Genomic DNA, 16,462 nt, shown 5'->3' with positions numbered 1-16,462 from the left:
GCCACCCCACCCCGGGGCCCTGCCCACTGCTCCCCTCCTGTTTTGTGTTCCTTTTTACCGAGGAAAATGTGTTAAGAAGTGTTTTTCCCGAGCTGAAGCACTCTTGTGCTGTTAACATGTCTCAGTGCCTTGCTTTGGCCTGTTTACAGATCAAGGAGTTTGAGGTTTGGACAAAACGATGTTTGGCTATAAGAATAAAAGAGTGAAGAACTCGACTGGGTTGTGAGCCCTGGGTGTCGGGCCAAAACAATTTAGAAGTAGTAACAAAATCACTGGGGCTTAATGCAAGTGTGATAATTAAAAGCTGCAGCCTCTCTGCCTTTTCGGAGGGCAGTGACTTCTTTTGCTGTAGGAAAGCTGTCACCGATTGTTTAAATTTCCTCCCAGAGTTTAATGAACTTCTAAAACTGTCAAAACTTCCTGTTCTGCTGTGGAAGTGCATGCTCCTTGGAAACAATAAACAGCTTAGATTAGTTTGTAAAGGAACCTCATTTATAGAAATGTTCTGTGAAGTGCTCTGCTGTCACACTGAAGGGTGCAGTGGCTTAGAGCTGGGGCAGTTCGAGCCTTTATTTTCTTTTTTTCTTTTCACCAAAGTAGCTAAAGATGGGCGAAAGATGTGCAGTGCTTTGATGCGGGAGAATTCATCCTGTTACAAGGACTTCCAAGCAGCAGAGAGCTCCATTCCAGTTTTAAAGAAAATAAACAAACAGTAAATGCTACATGGGGATGGCAGAATAGGCGAAGGGGCAGGGTCAATTTTTCCTGCCACTCTGGATATGAGTCCTACCAAAACACACAACGTTAGTCCATACTCACTGGACAACAACAACAACAACAAAAGGGCCTTTTTTCCCCCCCATAAGATTATGTTTAATCTCAGAAACATTTCACTAATGATGCTCTTAAATGTATTCGCTCCTTTTCTGGTGGAAGGCTCCCTGTGTGCCTCACTGCCTGCTAACAAAATCCACCAGCTGAGAAACAAATCCTGCTTATTTTCAGCTCTTTGCAAGGTGGTCAAATCAGATTTCTCTCTTACGATCCACATCCCAGCAAGTCCACGAACCTCACGGGACTCTGGGGCTGGGTCTTTCTCCGGTCTGGGCAAACAGGGCACTGCTGGTGTGCTTAAGTGGTCAAGAGGCTTTTCCTTTGCTCTGGGGAAAGCAATTGGGATTGAAGAGGCTTCTTTTGTCCAGGAAAGTCCCAATTCTGTTCTGGGTCACTGGGTTGCTGGTTGCCGGGGGGGGAAGAGAGGAAAGGGGAGGTTTTCCCACGTGCTGTTGAAATGCTCGTTACAGTCATTAGTAACAAACGTCAAAGTAATTTGTGAGCCAGGGAAGGAGAAGTGATTTCCTGGTGGGTAGGAAATGTCCCATCGGTGGCTGCTCCTGGCCACCACTGCCACCTGAGGTAAGGATGTGCTGCTGGACTGTCCTGAAGCCTTTTGGCTGGTTTTGAGTGAATCAAAGGCATCTTTAGCCGTGTTTCATTTTTTTCCTCTTTCTCCTGAAAAAGGCTGAATTGCCTTCTGCTCTGTAGTTTAAGAGCTTGGTCTGGAAACGTCTGAAAGCTTGTGACCCTCACTGGCATTCGCTGCTGAGCTACAGCAGGTTCAAACCAACATCTAAGCTTCAATTTGCCTCTGCAGTGAAAAAGCAACCCCTGGTGAAAAGAAAATTTCCTTGTGGAGGGGATGGGGAGGTGCTGCCATCCCCACTCCTGCTTCCCATGGGCAGCTGGTGGGTATTCTGAACACCTGGGCTGGGGGGTTTCCTCTGCCAATAACCCTGCTAAGCTGAAGAATTCCTTATTACGGCTGGATGTAAAGCAAGCTGTGGAGGGAGCCGTGGGTGAGGATGCTCTGCTGTGCCGTGCAGGCGTGGTCCCTCCCTCGGACCGGCTGCCCCGCAGACCCACCCGTGGGCAGTGCCAGGGGCAAACACACGTTCAGAGCTGCACATGCCAGCTGGGCTTCTTCTAAACAAGCCCTGATTTTTCCTAGAAGTGAGTCAATTTGGGGCTCGTTTAGATTTGAGGGGGTGGGGGTTGTTTTTAGGGCACTGTTTTGATACAATTGATGTGCTACACATTCAAAGCAGTTTGGAACAAGATGACAACGATCCACTTAGAAGCTAAATGAGGGTCAAGTTATTCCGACTACAGAGAAACCCTAAATCACTGCTTGTAAAACACACACGGAAGGCGAACACCCTTCCCTCCCAGGAAACCCCCCAACCCAAACTGACCCATTTCGTGCTCTGTGCTCCTCTGGAAGTCACCTATCTGGCTGTAGGGCACAGCTGGGGTGGGGTCTGGGATGGGACTCTCGGGGCTCTTGGCGGCTGCGGGGCCGGCAGGGGCCGCTGGCCGGCAGAGGGGGCCCGGCTGTTTCTCCAGGGCCACGGAGAGACCGCGATCGTCAAAAGAAATCATGGAAGGACTCCTTTAAAATCATCTAGTCCGGCTACCCTGCAGTAATCAGGGACATCTCCAGCTAGATCAGGTTTCTCGGAGCCCTATTCAGCCTGACCTTGGAAGTAATAACAATTTGGAAAAAAAAAAAAAAAAAAAAAAAAGAAGATAATTAAAATAATCTATTTTAAAATCTTAAAAAATAACTTTTCTGCCTCTAATGCTGAGCATACTGCAAAAAGTTGCCTCTGCAGTTGCTCTGGGCATCTGTGTGCTGCTTTGAGTTGACTTGTTTTGCTTTATTCATTCAGCCAAGGCGATGTGGGGGAGGATGACAACAACTTTGTGTCACTTCGAGTCCTTTGTGGTCTGGGCATTTCTGTGGCTGAGGGAGAGGAGAGCATCCTTGGGGCGGCTGAGGCAGCTGGACTGAGTGTGGGTCAGGCTCGGGAATGCTGTGACAGGCTGGTGACCCCACTCTGGGGATGAAGGTGGCCTTTGAGTCCCCTCAGCTCTTTGGGACTCAGTGGTTGGATGCTGCGGGCGCCGGGCAGGGCCAGGACAGGCTGTCCCCATATGTTGTCTCGCAGGGAAACAGCAGCTTAATACTTGTGTTATTGTCATTCCCTAAGCCAGGGCTGTAATGCTTTGCAGAGAGGCCCCTCGTGCCCTTGTGTTCAGCCTTTCTCTGGTGGGATCCTCACAAAGCCTTTGCTGCAGGATGAAACGCAGCAGGTGCAGGAACACTGCTGTATATGGCATTTTGGGCAGCCTGCTGATGAGCACTGGGAGGTGGGTGGGAGGCAAGACTAAAACTTGACACTGGTAAATAATTGGTTTATCAGTTGTGTGGGCTCTGGCTGCCTTCTCATATATATGTTTTTTAATTTTTTTCCCACCTTGTGATTTTAACAATCTCTTAAAACCTCAGGTGCAAAAGGCTCTTGATCAAGGTGGTATTTGCTGTGCCAAAACTCTTCAATCTCTGTGAGAACAAGTCCCTTGAGATGCACCATACTAGAGCCTGAGAGCAAATGTTTCCTCAAATCCAGTAAGAAAAGGCTTGAACCAGCCCCAGTGCACAGAGCATGCCTTGCCCAGCAGCTGCTCCTTGCTGAATTGTGGATGGAGGGTGTGAAAAGCTCCAGCTCTGTTGGCTGCTCTTGCACTACGTATTTCTACATATGCATTGTGTTTCCATGTGCCTTTTTATTTAACAGTACCTCTGGAGCCTTAACTCCAAATTCCCTGGCCTCTGGATGATGCATATCCCCATTTTCATCTTGAACTCATGCTGAGACGGTGTCACATGCTTTTGAACGTATGGATACATTACAAAAGAGCGTTAAATGTTCAGTGTAGTAATCTGATGTTCCAGCTAATATGTGACAAATATTTCCCAATCACGGCTTGGCAGCAGCAGGAGTGCAGCGGTGCTGCAGCCTGCAGGGATTGCTCCATTGCTCGGCAATTCAAACCATGTGTACCGAGCACTGCAAACCCTCTCTACCTCTGCAGACTCAGCAGCTCCCGAGACTCTCTTGCTTAGGTTATTTATAGAATTTAATTTTTTATTATTATTATTGCTTTTTTAATATTTACCCTAACTTTATACCCAGGGATCGGCGTTCTCTGGCTTGTCCTGGGAGGGCTGCTGTGGCACTTTTTGTGATTTCCAGTGTCTTGAAGTATCTGTCTGATTTTTACTGGTGTAAATGTTCCCTTCAAGTGTCACTCGCTATCTGCCTTCTCCCAGTGTCGTCTCCCCAGGTAATTAGCACAACAGAATTTCCCTAATTGCTGGAGATCAAGGGAGAGAGGGCTCTTCTTGCTTTGTAGTCCTGACAAAGGGCAGATGTTTTCCAGGAGGCCAAATGGGATGCACCCGGCTCTGCTAATCCTGGCTCTTTGTTTTGTGCTCTGCCGTGATAGCAGCTCTGTTATTGCATCTTCAGGGTTTGGGCCTGTTAGTGCCACACTTATAAGTCCTTCAGGGTAGTTCAATAGATGCTGAAAAATATTAAATATAAGCAAGTATTAATTTTTTTTTCCTTAAATTAGCAGTGATCTCTGCTTTTCTGAGTTGCTTTGCATCTACTGACCTTAAACCTCGGAGGTATTCCTTACGCTCACCTCAAGATACCCTTTTCTGCCTACTAAGTCATGAAAACTCAATACTTTTGTGTAATTTCTATGATTCAGAGTGAGACAAAGAGCTTTACAAAATCTTCAAGTTTTAAAATGTCTTCTGAATCCCCCTTTGCCTCGGTTTTCTGTACCCTGCCAGTCACTGCACCAAGTCTTGCTTTCTACATCTGCCTTTGCCCCAGGAGGCTGGGACATTGGAATTATGGATTAGTATAAACAGGATTTTTTTTTTGTACTAAACTTACAAATGCAATCAGAATTCTCTCCTGCACAGAAAAGGCTGTGCCAGGATTTTAAAAAAACGAGCCAGAAGCCAAGTGTTAAAGCATCTAAATAACAAAGAACAACTGGCTGAGAAGCACTTTTGACAAATGTTGCCATTTAAATGCAGGCTCTTTTTTTCTGTTTCACGTGTTTTCAAATCTTACTCCTTCAAAAATCCAATCTGCAGACCTTAGCAACTTTTGGAAAAATGCTCTTTGAGCATAGAAATGACTGCTGGCCTCCTTCCATCAGCTCCTTCCTGGCGACCATTCCCCAGTCCCTTTTGGATATTTGTGGAAAGCCCCAAGGACATCTGGAGCTGTGTCTGCACACCACATGTGCAGAGCTGCCAGCTCCTTCTCCCAGGAGCTACCTGAGGTGGGCACTGGCACCTCCATCATCCTGCTGGAAGGTGCTGGAAAGCAGCTGCCACAGAGTGATGGGTCCCCACCTCATCCTTGGGACCTCAAAGTTTTGGCTTCAGAATTCTTTGTTGATGGAAATGTTTAGGTCAGGGGTTATTTTCTTGAGTGGTTGCAATAGATGGAAATAAATGGAGGAGAGGGAGTCTTGCTTGGTTTGGCATCTCCTCCCAGCCATGTGGGTGCCAGCCAGCAAGGAGAAAAGGAGTCCAAAGTCCCCCTGGAAAGAGGAATGACTTTCTGGTGGTTCTGTGGATTGCTGGGTGTCCTGAGGGGGTTGCTGGAGTGGTGGCAGCAGTCAGGTGTGTCATGGGAGTGTCAGGGTGGCTCTGCTCACAATTTTGGCACTGCTCCACATCCCTGCTGAGGAGCTCATGGTGGAGGTGGTGGGAGCAGGAGGCCAGGTGTACAGCAAAGGGGAGGTTTGAGTCTGGGAGTTTGGGGACTGCTCTCAAACTGAGTTCTCCTGTGTGCTGGCGTGTGGGGGAGGGCACATCCTCTGTTCCACACCCATCCCCACAGCACCCTGCCAGATCAGCTGCTGTGTCAGCCAGCAGTGACATTTAACATCCTACCGAGGTGACTTTAAATGCTGGATGTGGTCAGGACTTTCTGGGGCAGGAAATAGCACAGTATCAGTGTTATTCCCAGAGCTGACGGCGCCTCCAACACAGAGGCAGAGCATGAGCTAAAAGGCAGTCTGCCCTCAAAACCACAGGAAAATGGGCTGGAGGCATCTTCCAGTGAGGCTGAGGCAGGATTTATCCTGGTGGTGTTTGGTGCAACCCCAGCATTTGAACATGGAGGCCTGCAGCAGTACACCAGGAACCAGCCCATCCCAGCAGCATTTGCCTTTAGACCACTTCAGCAAAAAATAATTAAAACTGGTGACATCAATAGGAGAAGGCTTTGAAAATTTATTTTTTCTAAGTCTGCCGAAGTTATTTTGAGTGTAATGAAAACTACAAAAATAAACCTGATGACCATGTCCTCCGCAAGAGGCTCTGTGTAACTTTATCTTTGTCTCGACATATGAAGTCATTTATCCAGGCACAGATATTTTTTGCTGCCAACCCCTTCAGTGCTGCCTTTCCAGAGAGGAGTCTGGAGCAGGTTGGTTCAGTGCTCATGGACTGACTTACCTGGGAGTTCCTGTTAGTATCCAGTTGCTTTCCTCCTCTTTCTTATTCAAATGATGGACCAATGCCACCCAAGTGAGCAGTGACTTGGCTGTGCAGAGCTGATTATTGAAAATTTACAGTGCTGGCATGGTACCTACTGTACTCCATCCCTCCTCATCGAGTCATCTGTCATCTCCTGTCCACCCTGGGTGTAACAGGGTGGGAATGTGTCCCACCCCAGCAGGCCTTAGGTTGAATTTTTCAGTCTTGCAGTGTTGATAGAAGTGGGTTTTAGCCCAGAAATTATTTTGGGACAGTGAGCTACCACTGATGTATTCATGAAGCAAGAGCCACCTTATTTCTCTGGTACAAGAAGCTCCAGACTGATGTTTCATGACTTGCATTGCACAAATACTCTCTGCACAGGAAGAACCATTACCTACGTCTGTGGTTGGGGGTGTGCAGGTAAGAGCAACCAAAACCAGGCTTGAGCAGAGGGGCTGTATAAAAGTTTTTAATCTGCTCTCACTGCTCTGAGTGGGTGCAATGTCATTCACCAACAGGTACCATTAATTATCCTTCCCTCTGGCTTCTTTCAAGGTGTGCCAGTCCAGGCAAAGGCTGGACAAACAGCCCCATCTGCCTCACCAGCTTCTTCCCGTGGCTTCCACCTGAGAACTCCTAGACTATCTATAAAACTGCTGTCTCCTGATTTCCATGACCAGAAACACTTCTCTTCCCTGGTGCTGTTTTGTTGGTCATTTGTTTGACTTTTTAGGCTGCAGGGACAGTAGGTGTAGTGCCCTTTAAAGGATCCAAATATAACTTCATCACTCCTGACACTCCAATAAAGGCTGGAGCAATGAAGGACTGAGTAGTACTTAGTTACCAGCTGGGGTCAAAACATGAACAGATCTATCAGTAGCTTTTTTTTTTTGTTATTTTACAGACTTCTGGGTTAGACAGTCACTTACAGCACTTGTGAAATAGAGTTTTCTTAAAGGAAAGGGTTCTGAGCTCCAGCCCCTGAGCAGTGGTGTCTTTGCATTGCAAATTTGCTCATGCTTTGTCCACCACATTTTCATGGGAGGCATGAAGATGAACTTGAGAGTGATACCCATAGTTGGCTGTAGCCGAGAGTCCTAACAGGATTTTAACCAAGTAATTATGTTGCAACAGCTGCTCACTGAGAAGTGTGGCTTGCCTGGATTACAGAGACCAGGGTGTGAATCCAAATACCAGCCACAAGCGTGGATCACTTACCCTGCCACTACCACCCAAACCAACACAAGCCAAGCCCTCATCATACCAGCTGTGATCATACTGAAGACTGCAGGTGTTATTTCAGACAGAAAACTGAGAGATCAGGAAACTTTTGTCTGTTATTGTCTGATACCTTTATTGCAGTAGATATCTGTCTAGATCAGCAATAAAATTACTTATCAAGCAGCCAGACCTTGCTCCATGGGAAGGTGCTGTGACACCAGCAGCTGTGTCCCCACATGTGCTAAGGGAGAGGCAGTCCTGACACTCCTGTGTGATGGGACACTCCTGCACCTTGTTTTTCATGAAGCCAACCAGGCTGGCTGTAGAAAAATCACGGAATAGCTATTTTAAAAGCAGCCAGAGTGAAGAATTCTGCCACAGGTTTGTCCATCTGTGTTTGTGAGGAGTGTGGAAACAGCATTGCTGCAGTGGTGTCCCTGGGTCCCTAGGGATGCACGTGGTGTCTGTACCTGGCTGGAGCTGGTGATGGATGTGCAGGAACCACCCAGTGAACTCCAGGTACACCAGTGTGAGTGACAGATCCTCGTGGTGATGCACTGCAAGGAGCAGCAGCACAAGCAGACAGATTCAGTTGCTGAGCTTTTTTTTTGTTGCACCTGTCCTACCATGATAAAGCAGACTGTAAAAAGGCTGGATTTCTTCCTGCTTTTCTAAATTGGACCCAGGAGGCAGCAATCCTCGTCACTTCCCAGCATGAGCCCAGGGTAATCCCACCCAGCATCCAGCCTGGGGGGAGCAATGGTCTCTGCAGGCTGTGCCTTCCCACCCCAGCATGGGCTGGTGGGTCTGAGCACTTGGGTTAATGCAGCTTCACAGGGTGCACTCACGTGGTTAATGACCTAATTAAGCCTCCACCTGCTCTTTGTTGTCACCACCAGTCTGTTTTATCATGTGGCACAAGAGGTACTGGTGCCAAGATGCCCCTGAGCACCCGTGTTTGGCAGCCTGTGCAGCACAATGTGCTTCTTGGGTTTCATCCCTGTGGCAGATGGAGCAAGCTCATGGCCTCGTGTAGGAGCAAGGCACAGGGCTGCTGGAAATGCAGGAATGACAGGTCCTCAATGTCCCCCTGCCCCCAGGGGACATGTGCTTGTTTCCTTTTTAAAATGTGACCATGTGGGGCAAGAAGGAGAAAAAGCTGCATGTGCTGGAGGAATTGAGTGTAGCCAGAGGACTGACAGAAGAGGGCTCTGGAGAGCCCCTCATTGCCTTGAATGCTGATTTGATGGCAGGAATTCACTTTTTTTTTTCTACAAATTTGAGGTGGGGAGGTGTTTGTGAAAGGTCTCACATTCATCTTGTGCTCCATACAGAATCTTGGTTGGGGTAGGGATGTGGGGCTGTGCTGGTTGTAGTTGAAGCTGTTGCTCATGTTTCTGGCTCACTTTTAAATTGGATCTATTTATGTAATTACATATTGAAGGCATTAAAAGAACTTGGCTTCTGCTGAATGGGGGCTGCCCTTGATGGTTTATTTTTTCATGATGATTGCAATCATGGTAAGACATGAAGGCCAAGAAAAGCCAATCTTTACCTGAGGCTGGTTGTGTGACACAAATTGCTTTTTAACCCACTTGAGCAACCCTATGGCAAGAGCCACTGACTTTGGGCCTTTGTTCACCTGAAGATGCCTTTCAGTGCAAGTTTACTGGGACCATTTATGTCAAGACAACTCCAGTGGTGGACTTGGCTCCGGCCCACAAGTGATGTTTCCTGTACCTTGCAAGAAATCTCACATTTCTCCCTTTGTTTCTGGCTCTCAGTGGCACAACTGTAGATGTTGGCTGTACAAGCAACAGAGAGGCCATGTGCCCCTGGTTGGACATATTAAATTATGTGCACCACATAAAAATTTTTACCCCTTGTGTTCCAGGTTCTTGGGTAGGCTTCTCAGCAAGGGTGACATGGTGGAGAGAGAAGTATTCACAAAGAAAAATTAAATATGTTTGATGATGTTCCTGACCATCTGTGTGTTTGTGGTCAGACTTCTAAAAAAATACTGGTAGAGATGAGATCTGTCAGTGCAGTACATCTGGAAATGTTTCATTCTGACTCGAATTTGTCTGGGTTTTCTCCCCATTTTGTGCTGTCTCTGAGCTGTCCCTGTTCATGTTATTCCAGTGCACTTGGTGCAGGAGGATTCAGCAGGTTTGTGCTGCTTCACTGCTCACAGACATTGAAGAACTTGGAGGAGATGTCGAACAGATTTTTCTTTTTCTTTTTTTTTTTTTTCTTTTCCCCCAGCAGATCTGTCTGGAGGATGAGAACAGTTGGTATTGATATGATCTGCTTCATATTTTGGGAAATCTTGGCAGTAACTACTACCAAATAATGATGCTTCTGGGGCCCTATTGTGCAAACATTTAAATATGTTCAACTGTGTTGTGCAGAAGCCCTGTCAAGAGACTAACACGCCATCCCAGAGGGACTCTGGGGCATGGCTGATGGCAAAAATGGGCCTTGATAGGGAATCGGGAATGCATTTTCCCATTTCTTAAAAGAAATCCTGGCTTTTTGGCTACTGGCAGCTGCTGGTAGCTTGCCTGAAGACTGCTGGTTATTCACTGGAGGTGGATTAGATGGGAAGCAGCTGTTGGTGAAGGGTTGGGTGCTGTTGGTGTGGACAATGCTGCTCATCTGTGCCACGGGTGTAGGGACTCCCTGTGCTCATTTGCTTCTTTCAGTTTTTCTCCTAAACTTTGCATCCTAAAGCACAGCTTGTCCAGCTTGTCCACCTCACTGCTGGAGTGATCACTGCGTGTGATCTGCCCCATCCCTCATCCTGGGCAAGGTGTGCTGGGGGAAGGCAGTGATTCTCTGGCCAGAATTTGCACATGCTTTTCTTTTCTGCTGCATTTTCTCTCTTTTTTAAAAAATATTTTGAATCTATCCATTTTGTAGATCAGGCCTGTATAAAAGTGGTTTTTTTAATTCCAAAGATACAGTTAAATTCCCCAAGAAGTGCTGTTCAACTCCACTTGGGACCTTATGGAGACCAGTTGACTTAAGGGATAAAAGCACTGTATTTGAGCTCCTTGAGGGTTGCTTTAATGTGAATTAAGCCAGACTTCAAGGAGCTCTGCTTCATTTTCAGAGTGACAAGGTTCCCAGCCTTTAAACTATTTCTTCAGCCAGACGTGGGGTCAGAGTGCATCGGTGCCTCGCAGCATCCCCGGGGCTGGGGACAGGCAGCTGTGCTGGAGATGATCAGACACACCAGCTCTGCTCTGTGTGCAGCAGCAGCAGCACAGCCACCCCCTGCTTTGGTTCCCTTTGGTTGTAGTGACACAAAGACACATTCAGGCCCTTTGATAAAAGCCAGGCTTGGCTGCTTTTACAAACACAAACAAAACAAAACAGAAAAACAGCAGAGGAGAGGAGGCTGGGTTTTGTTAAAGAGGGGACTTGGTATTTAGCAAGAAAAGAAAACCCAAACCTCCACTCCTTTCTGAATTAGCTAGGGAGTCTGAAGTTGGAAGAACCCTTCTCCATCTCTCCCACAGTGTCAGGTCAGTGGACATTTCCAGATCCCTCCCTGGGAACATCTTCTTTATGGTGTTTATAAGGAAAAAGGAGTTCTATAGAAATACATCTCTCGCTCTCTAAATATATATATATCTCCCTTCCCAAATATAACCCTATAAATATTTATATTTAATGCTTGTTAAGTGGCAAAGCAAAATGCAGTGAAAATCAGCAAGTGACAAATGCATTCCTCCTCCTTGGTAACTAAATGCTCACCCTCTTTTATTGGGGTTTATTCTGGGCTTTGCTGGTTGCAGGTTTTAGCTCCTCTTTGCTCCAGACTGGCCCTGACTGCCAGCTCAGTTCTGAGAGCTCATCTGCAGGGGATTCCACTGGTGAAATTAGGTGGCTTCATCCTGGTTTGGTTTAAGATGGTAATTATGTGTTGCTTGAACCCAACATTTTGTTGAACTGTTTTGCTTTCAAATTTATTTAATGCCTCCTTTTTAAATTTTTTCTTGCTGTAGTTGGGAGTTACTTAGAGCTCTTCCACTGCTGTGTGTCTACATTCCATTACTACCCTGAATTCCAGCCCCTCTCCAGAGTGAATTCACTGCTGGCAGGAATTCCCCAGTGCAGTCACCCTAATGAACTGGCCGTGTCAAACCCTGCACTGATGCCCTGAGGAGATTGGCCTCTGCCACTAAATGCTGAAAATGTTTCCTTTGTCCTGGGTATAAAACCGTGCATTGAAGGCAGAGGGAACACACACATTGAAGCTGTGTCACTTGAGATGTGACAGCTCATCTGACAGGGGGGGCAGGCCCTGGCACAGGGTGCCCAGAGAGGCTGTGGCTGCCCCATCCCTGGCAGTGTCCAAGGCCAGGCTGGACAGGGCTTGGAGCAACTTGTGATAGTGGGAGGTGTCCCTGCTCACTGCTGGGGGTTGGAATGAGAGGAGTTTTAATCTCCCTTCCAACTCAAACCTTTCTGTGAGTCTACAAAAACTCTTTGCTGAGTTCCCTGAGGGAGGCTCTTCACGGCACTGCAGCTCTGAGAGGCTGAAACCATAACAATGAACATTTATTGGCAGATTCTTCCCTCAGTCACATCCCCTCTGCCCCCAGGAATGACCTCAAACCTGGCCTTTGCCTCTCTGCTGAGGAGCATCTCTCCCTGTTTTGAATATCTTAGAGAGGCAAGCTATATATAGATAGATATATATAGAGAGAGGCAATGGGGCTGCTCCCCTCTTTTTGCCGAGGGGAGCATTGCTTGGTTGGTGCTCTCTCTCTGTGCAGACACAGCCTGGGAGCAATCACAGCTGCCTTTGCAGGTAACTGGGCACAGCTGCTGCCCCTCTGCTGCACTCACCACACGTGTGTGTCTGGGAGCTCCTCCTGAACCCAAATAAAGCCTGGCTCAGGGGGGCTGAGCTTGTTCACTGAGCCTTGTGGGGTGTCCTGCAGCAAGCAGGGGGCTCCAGCTCTGCTCTCTGTGGCTGAGGTGAGCATTGTGCCCTTCACTATTCCTCAATTCTCTGCACGGTGCAGCACAGAGACCATTTGGAGGTGTGTTTATTCTGGTGTGGGCTGGGATTGCTGGCCAGCCTGGTGGTGAGAGCTACGTGCAGGTGACTTGAAAATATCAGAATCCCCTTGGCTTTTGGACTGCAGGGCAGGGATTGAGATGTGCTGGAGTGGAGCAGACAGGCAGAGATGTGTGTGTATTTATGTACGTGTGTGGGGGAGAGCTTGTGCCAGCTCTGTCTGGGAGTGGCTGCTGAGGCAGCCTGGGTGCCCTCCTGAGAAGTCCTTTATGACTTTGTTGTTGGAAATGTGGGGCTGGAGCAGAACTGTCCGTGCAGTCTTTGTTGCAGGAGGTGGTATAATGCTCCAGGGGGCTTTGGGTCTGACCAGGGGAACAAGTGTGACATTCTGAAGTTGATTTTAACGCATCTGCCCTGGAACTGAATGCCTGCTTGACTGTGCTGTGACTGTTGAATGTGGGAAATGTCTAAAACCTGTGCACCTTAAGGAGAAATCCTGTGTAGAAGGGTGAAGTGGCCCAGCTTCAAGATGTTAAATCACTGGATGCTTCTGAGGAATCCTCACTTTTCTGGGTGTTATTTTTAGTGCCTTTCTTGCATAAAGTACTGCTTTTACACACAGGCTGTGCAGCTATTCCAGTGCAATCGAGATGTGGTGGGGAGCAGGGGCTGAGCCAGGTGACATACTGGGATGTAATCCCAAAAAGGTGACTCCTAGAGATGAAAAGATTCATCAGGCAGTAGGAGTAAAGTTAGTAATGACACTAAATTGGCTTCTCTCTGTAGGAGACTTTCCAGCTCAATTCTGTGACTGCACTATCATCTTCAGTGTTTTGGGTTTTTTTCCTGTGATGTTTGTTTGTTTATTTTTTGTGGAACACCTCTATTGGGGCAGGGTGGAGGCAGACCTTTTTGGGTTGGGGAAACACTGTCACGGGTAGGTATTACAGAATGCAAAAGGAGAGGAACCCCAAGATGCCTCCAGGCAAGATTCCTCCTGCTTTGAAGAGGCATCTCACCCTGTTCTGGGCAGTGACTGCTGATGGTTGTGCTCTTGGTGGAGCTGGGGGATGCTGAGGTTGCTGCTGATGGGCCCCAGCTTTTGTGGGGTTGGTGCCAAATTTTGTCTTTAGATCTCAGTGCTTGGTAGAATTTAGCAATAGCCTGGCTTAATGTGAAATGGGGCCCTCGGTTTGAGCCATTCATCTCTCCTGCTTGGGGCTGTGCCCTTGCCAAGGAGCCACCAACAGCCTGGGGAGTGGGGGCAGCTGAGATGCAGCCTTCAGCTGGGAGGTGGAGAGGGATCCCTCTCACCAAGGCCCCTGACTGAGGCTGTTTCCACTCTTAGGACATCCCTGATAACACCTGGGATGTGAATAAGAATCCCTGTTACAGGCAATTTGTCCTTATCTGATAGCCTGAAGTGCAAAAGCTGGAAGAAGGAAGATGAAGGGACAGAGGCACAGCCCAGGACCAGAGGGTTTGATTTCCCTCTCCCAGCTGCCAAATCTTGATGGGGAGCCAGGAATGCTGTGGGCAGTGAAATGTTTTTGTTTCTCTTCATCGGGTTTGTGCAGCCAAGTCCTAATCGAGGCTGTCATTTCCAAAGCAGGGAAATGGGAGCTCTGTGTTTGGAACACCTCTGTAGTAGGGGAAGGGTCCTTCCCCTGGCAGTTTTAAGAGCTAAACTTTATTTGATGTTTGAGGAGGTTGTTGTTGTTGTTTGGTTTGGCTTGGCTTGGCTTTGTTTTCCTTCTTAAAAGTTTTTTTTAAGCAATGCTGAATTGCTGTTTAGAGTCTAAGTGGTATAAAATGAGACTGAAGTTTTTCAGTGCCAAGGATCACACAGAGCTCTGATCAGCTGGAGAGCTGCAGCCACAACTTGCTCCTTTCAGCTCAGCCAGGTAAAAATACATCAGTGATTAACATGATCCCCTGTCTGCATCTTTCTTAGGGACCAGCCTAGAATAAATATCAACATCACTAATGTGTTATCGTTTAAGTCTCTAGTTTTGGTTCACATGCAACTTTTCAGCTCTCATCTGTGAATAATTCATCTGAAATTCAGAATTGCAAACTGACTTTATTTGCTTGCACATATTCTTGGAGGAGCCCTCCTTGGTTTTCTTGTCTTCCTTACCAGTTTATGTATCTTGACATGTCATTTCCTTTGTGGTCTTCCCCCCTCCCAAAATGATTTGCATATGAATAATTAAAAACAAAAGGAGGCAAATCCCCATCATAAATGTCTTTCACATTGGGTTAGACATGATTTTTGGGGAAAGATGACTGATGTAGCCTGTAATTCAAACATCACAAACAACGTACCTGTGCATGAAAGAGAACCTGCTCCTCTCAGCTCCTGCCTTGCTCCCATCTCATCCTCGCTTGCTCAGTGCTCTGCTGCCCTTTCTTGAATCCTCTCTCAAAAGAAAAGCAGGGAACCATAATGATTAAATTAGACAGGAATACATATTTTTTCAGCAAGTTACTTGAGGACATTGGTTCAGTCATCAAGGCCATCCTCCTCCCACAGCCTTCAGTGCAGCCCCTGCTTGCTGAGCCCTTACCCTGCACTGCTGAGTGAATCCCTGCTCTCTCTGCTGTGTGCAACTCTCTTGTAATTTTAAGGTACCTCTTAAAGGGAATGTAGCTTTACATCCTTGGATTGCAGTCAGTCCTGGTTCTACTTTTGTTGGTCAGTATTATTTTGGTTATTGCTAACAGATTTTTTTTTCTTTATTATGATTGAAAGGTTTTTATTAGGACATAGAGATTTTTATTAGGCTCATGTATGCATTGATTTGCCCAATGTTCCAAACAGATCATCCAGAAGATGATCATATTTCCTGCAGGTGGTTTAACTGTAGATCCTGTAGAATTGTGGTACCACTCCTGAAATAGATTGACCTTTCAGTTTCAGTTCTGCTCAATTCTGCCAAAATTATTTCCTCCTTACTCTGGTTCACATTATCGAATTGCAAAGCCATTAGTTCTAGTTCTTGGTAAGGATGTTGCTGTCCAAATCTGGCCTTCACTTAGGCTAGTGAAACTCGTGATTATTTACTCAGCCCGAGGCAGAGTACCAGGGAAATGAGATACAGCATTGGATTGAACAAGTCCCATCAGTAAGAAATTAGTGTATTTTTTTAATTATTTCAATTTTATTTGAACTACAGCAACGTGTGCTGGAGAGCTTGGGGTGTGGTGCCCACAGAGACAAAGACAATCCTCTTTAAGGAGCTGTAGTGGTGCTGGCTGACACTGCTTGCCCTTTTGGGGGCCTGGAGGGCATCTGCTGTGTCCCTGTCCTGTGTGGGGACAGCAATGATTTGCTTTTCAGGAGGAAATAAATTGATTGCATTTGATAGAAATTGAGGTGTGTGTGAAAGAGATGTTTGTTTGGGGTTTAACCCCCAGAATTACTGGATAAAAATTATACTTGAAAATGTACAAGTTTTATTTCAAACATTGACACAAGTAAATTAGCTTGAGTTCATCACTCCCCTACTTTTGCTTCATACAGACACAGCCAAAATGAACAAGAGATCCTGCAGGAACCCAGCCTCTCCTGTGCTCTGGATTCCTCTGGCCTGGCAGGTCACTGAGTCACATCCCTGGAGCAGAGGTGCTGGAGCTGTGACCTAGCACTGCACCTCCTCTGCAGCTCTTGGAACCCCCTGTGGAAACCACGAGCCTGCTGGGCTCTAAGGTGTCCCTGGGATTGATTTGTTAATTTAAAAAACCCCAAATATGCTACCCACAAAACAACCCTCTCCCAGTCACAC

General features: G+C 47.0%; 1 protein-coding gene across 1 annotated transcript in view; it reads left to right on the top strand.

Moving 5' to 3' along the window:
* COL23A1 (collagen type XXIII alpha 1 chain) overlaps nucleotides 1-16,462 on the top strand; it is a 173,405-nt gene that overhangs the window by 4,340 nt on the left and 152,603 nt on the right. The window lies entirely within an intron of this gene.

This window comes from Prinia subflava, chromosome 16 (genome assembly GCF_021018805.1).
Source record: "Prinia subflava isolate CZ2003 ecotype Zambia chromosome 16, Cam_Psub_1.2, whole genome shotgun sequence".
Taxonomy (NCBI): domain Eukaryota; kingdom Metazoa; phylum Chordata; class Aves; order Passeriformes; family Cisticolidae; genus Prinia; species Prinia subflava.
This window is presented reverse-complemented; position numbering and strand designations above follow the sequence as displayed.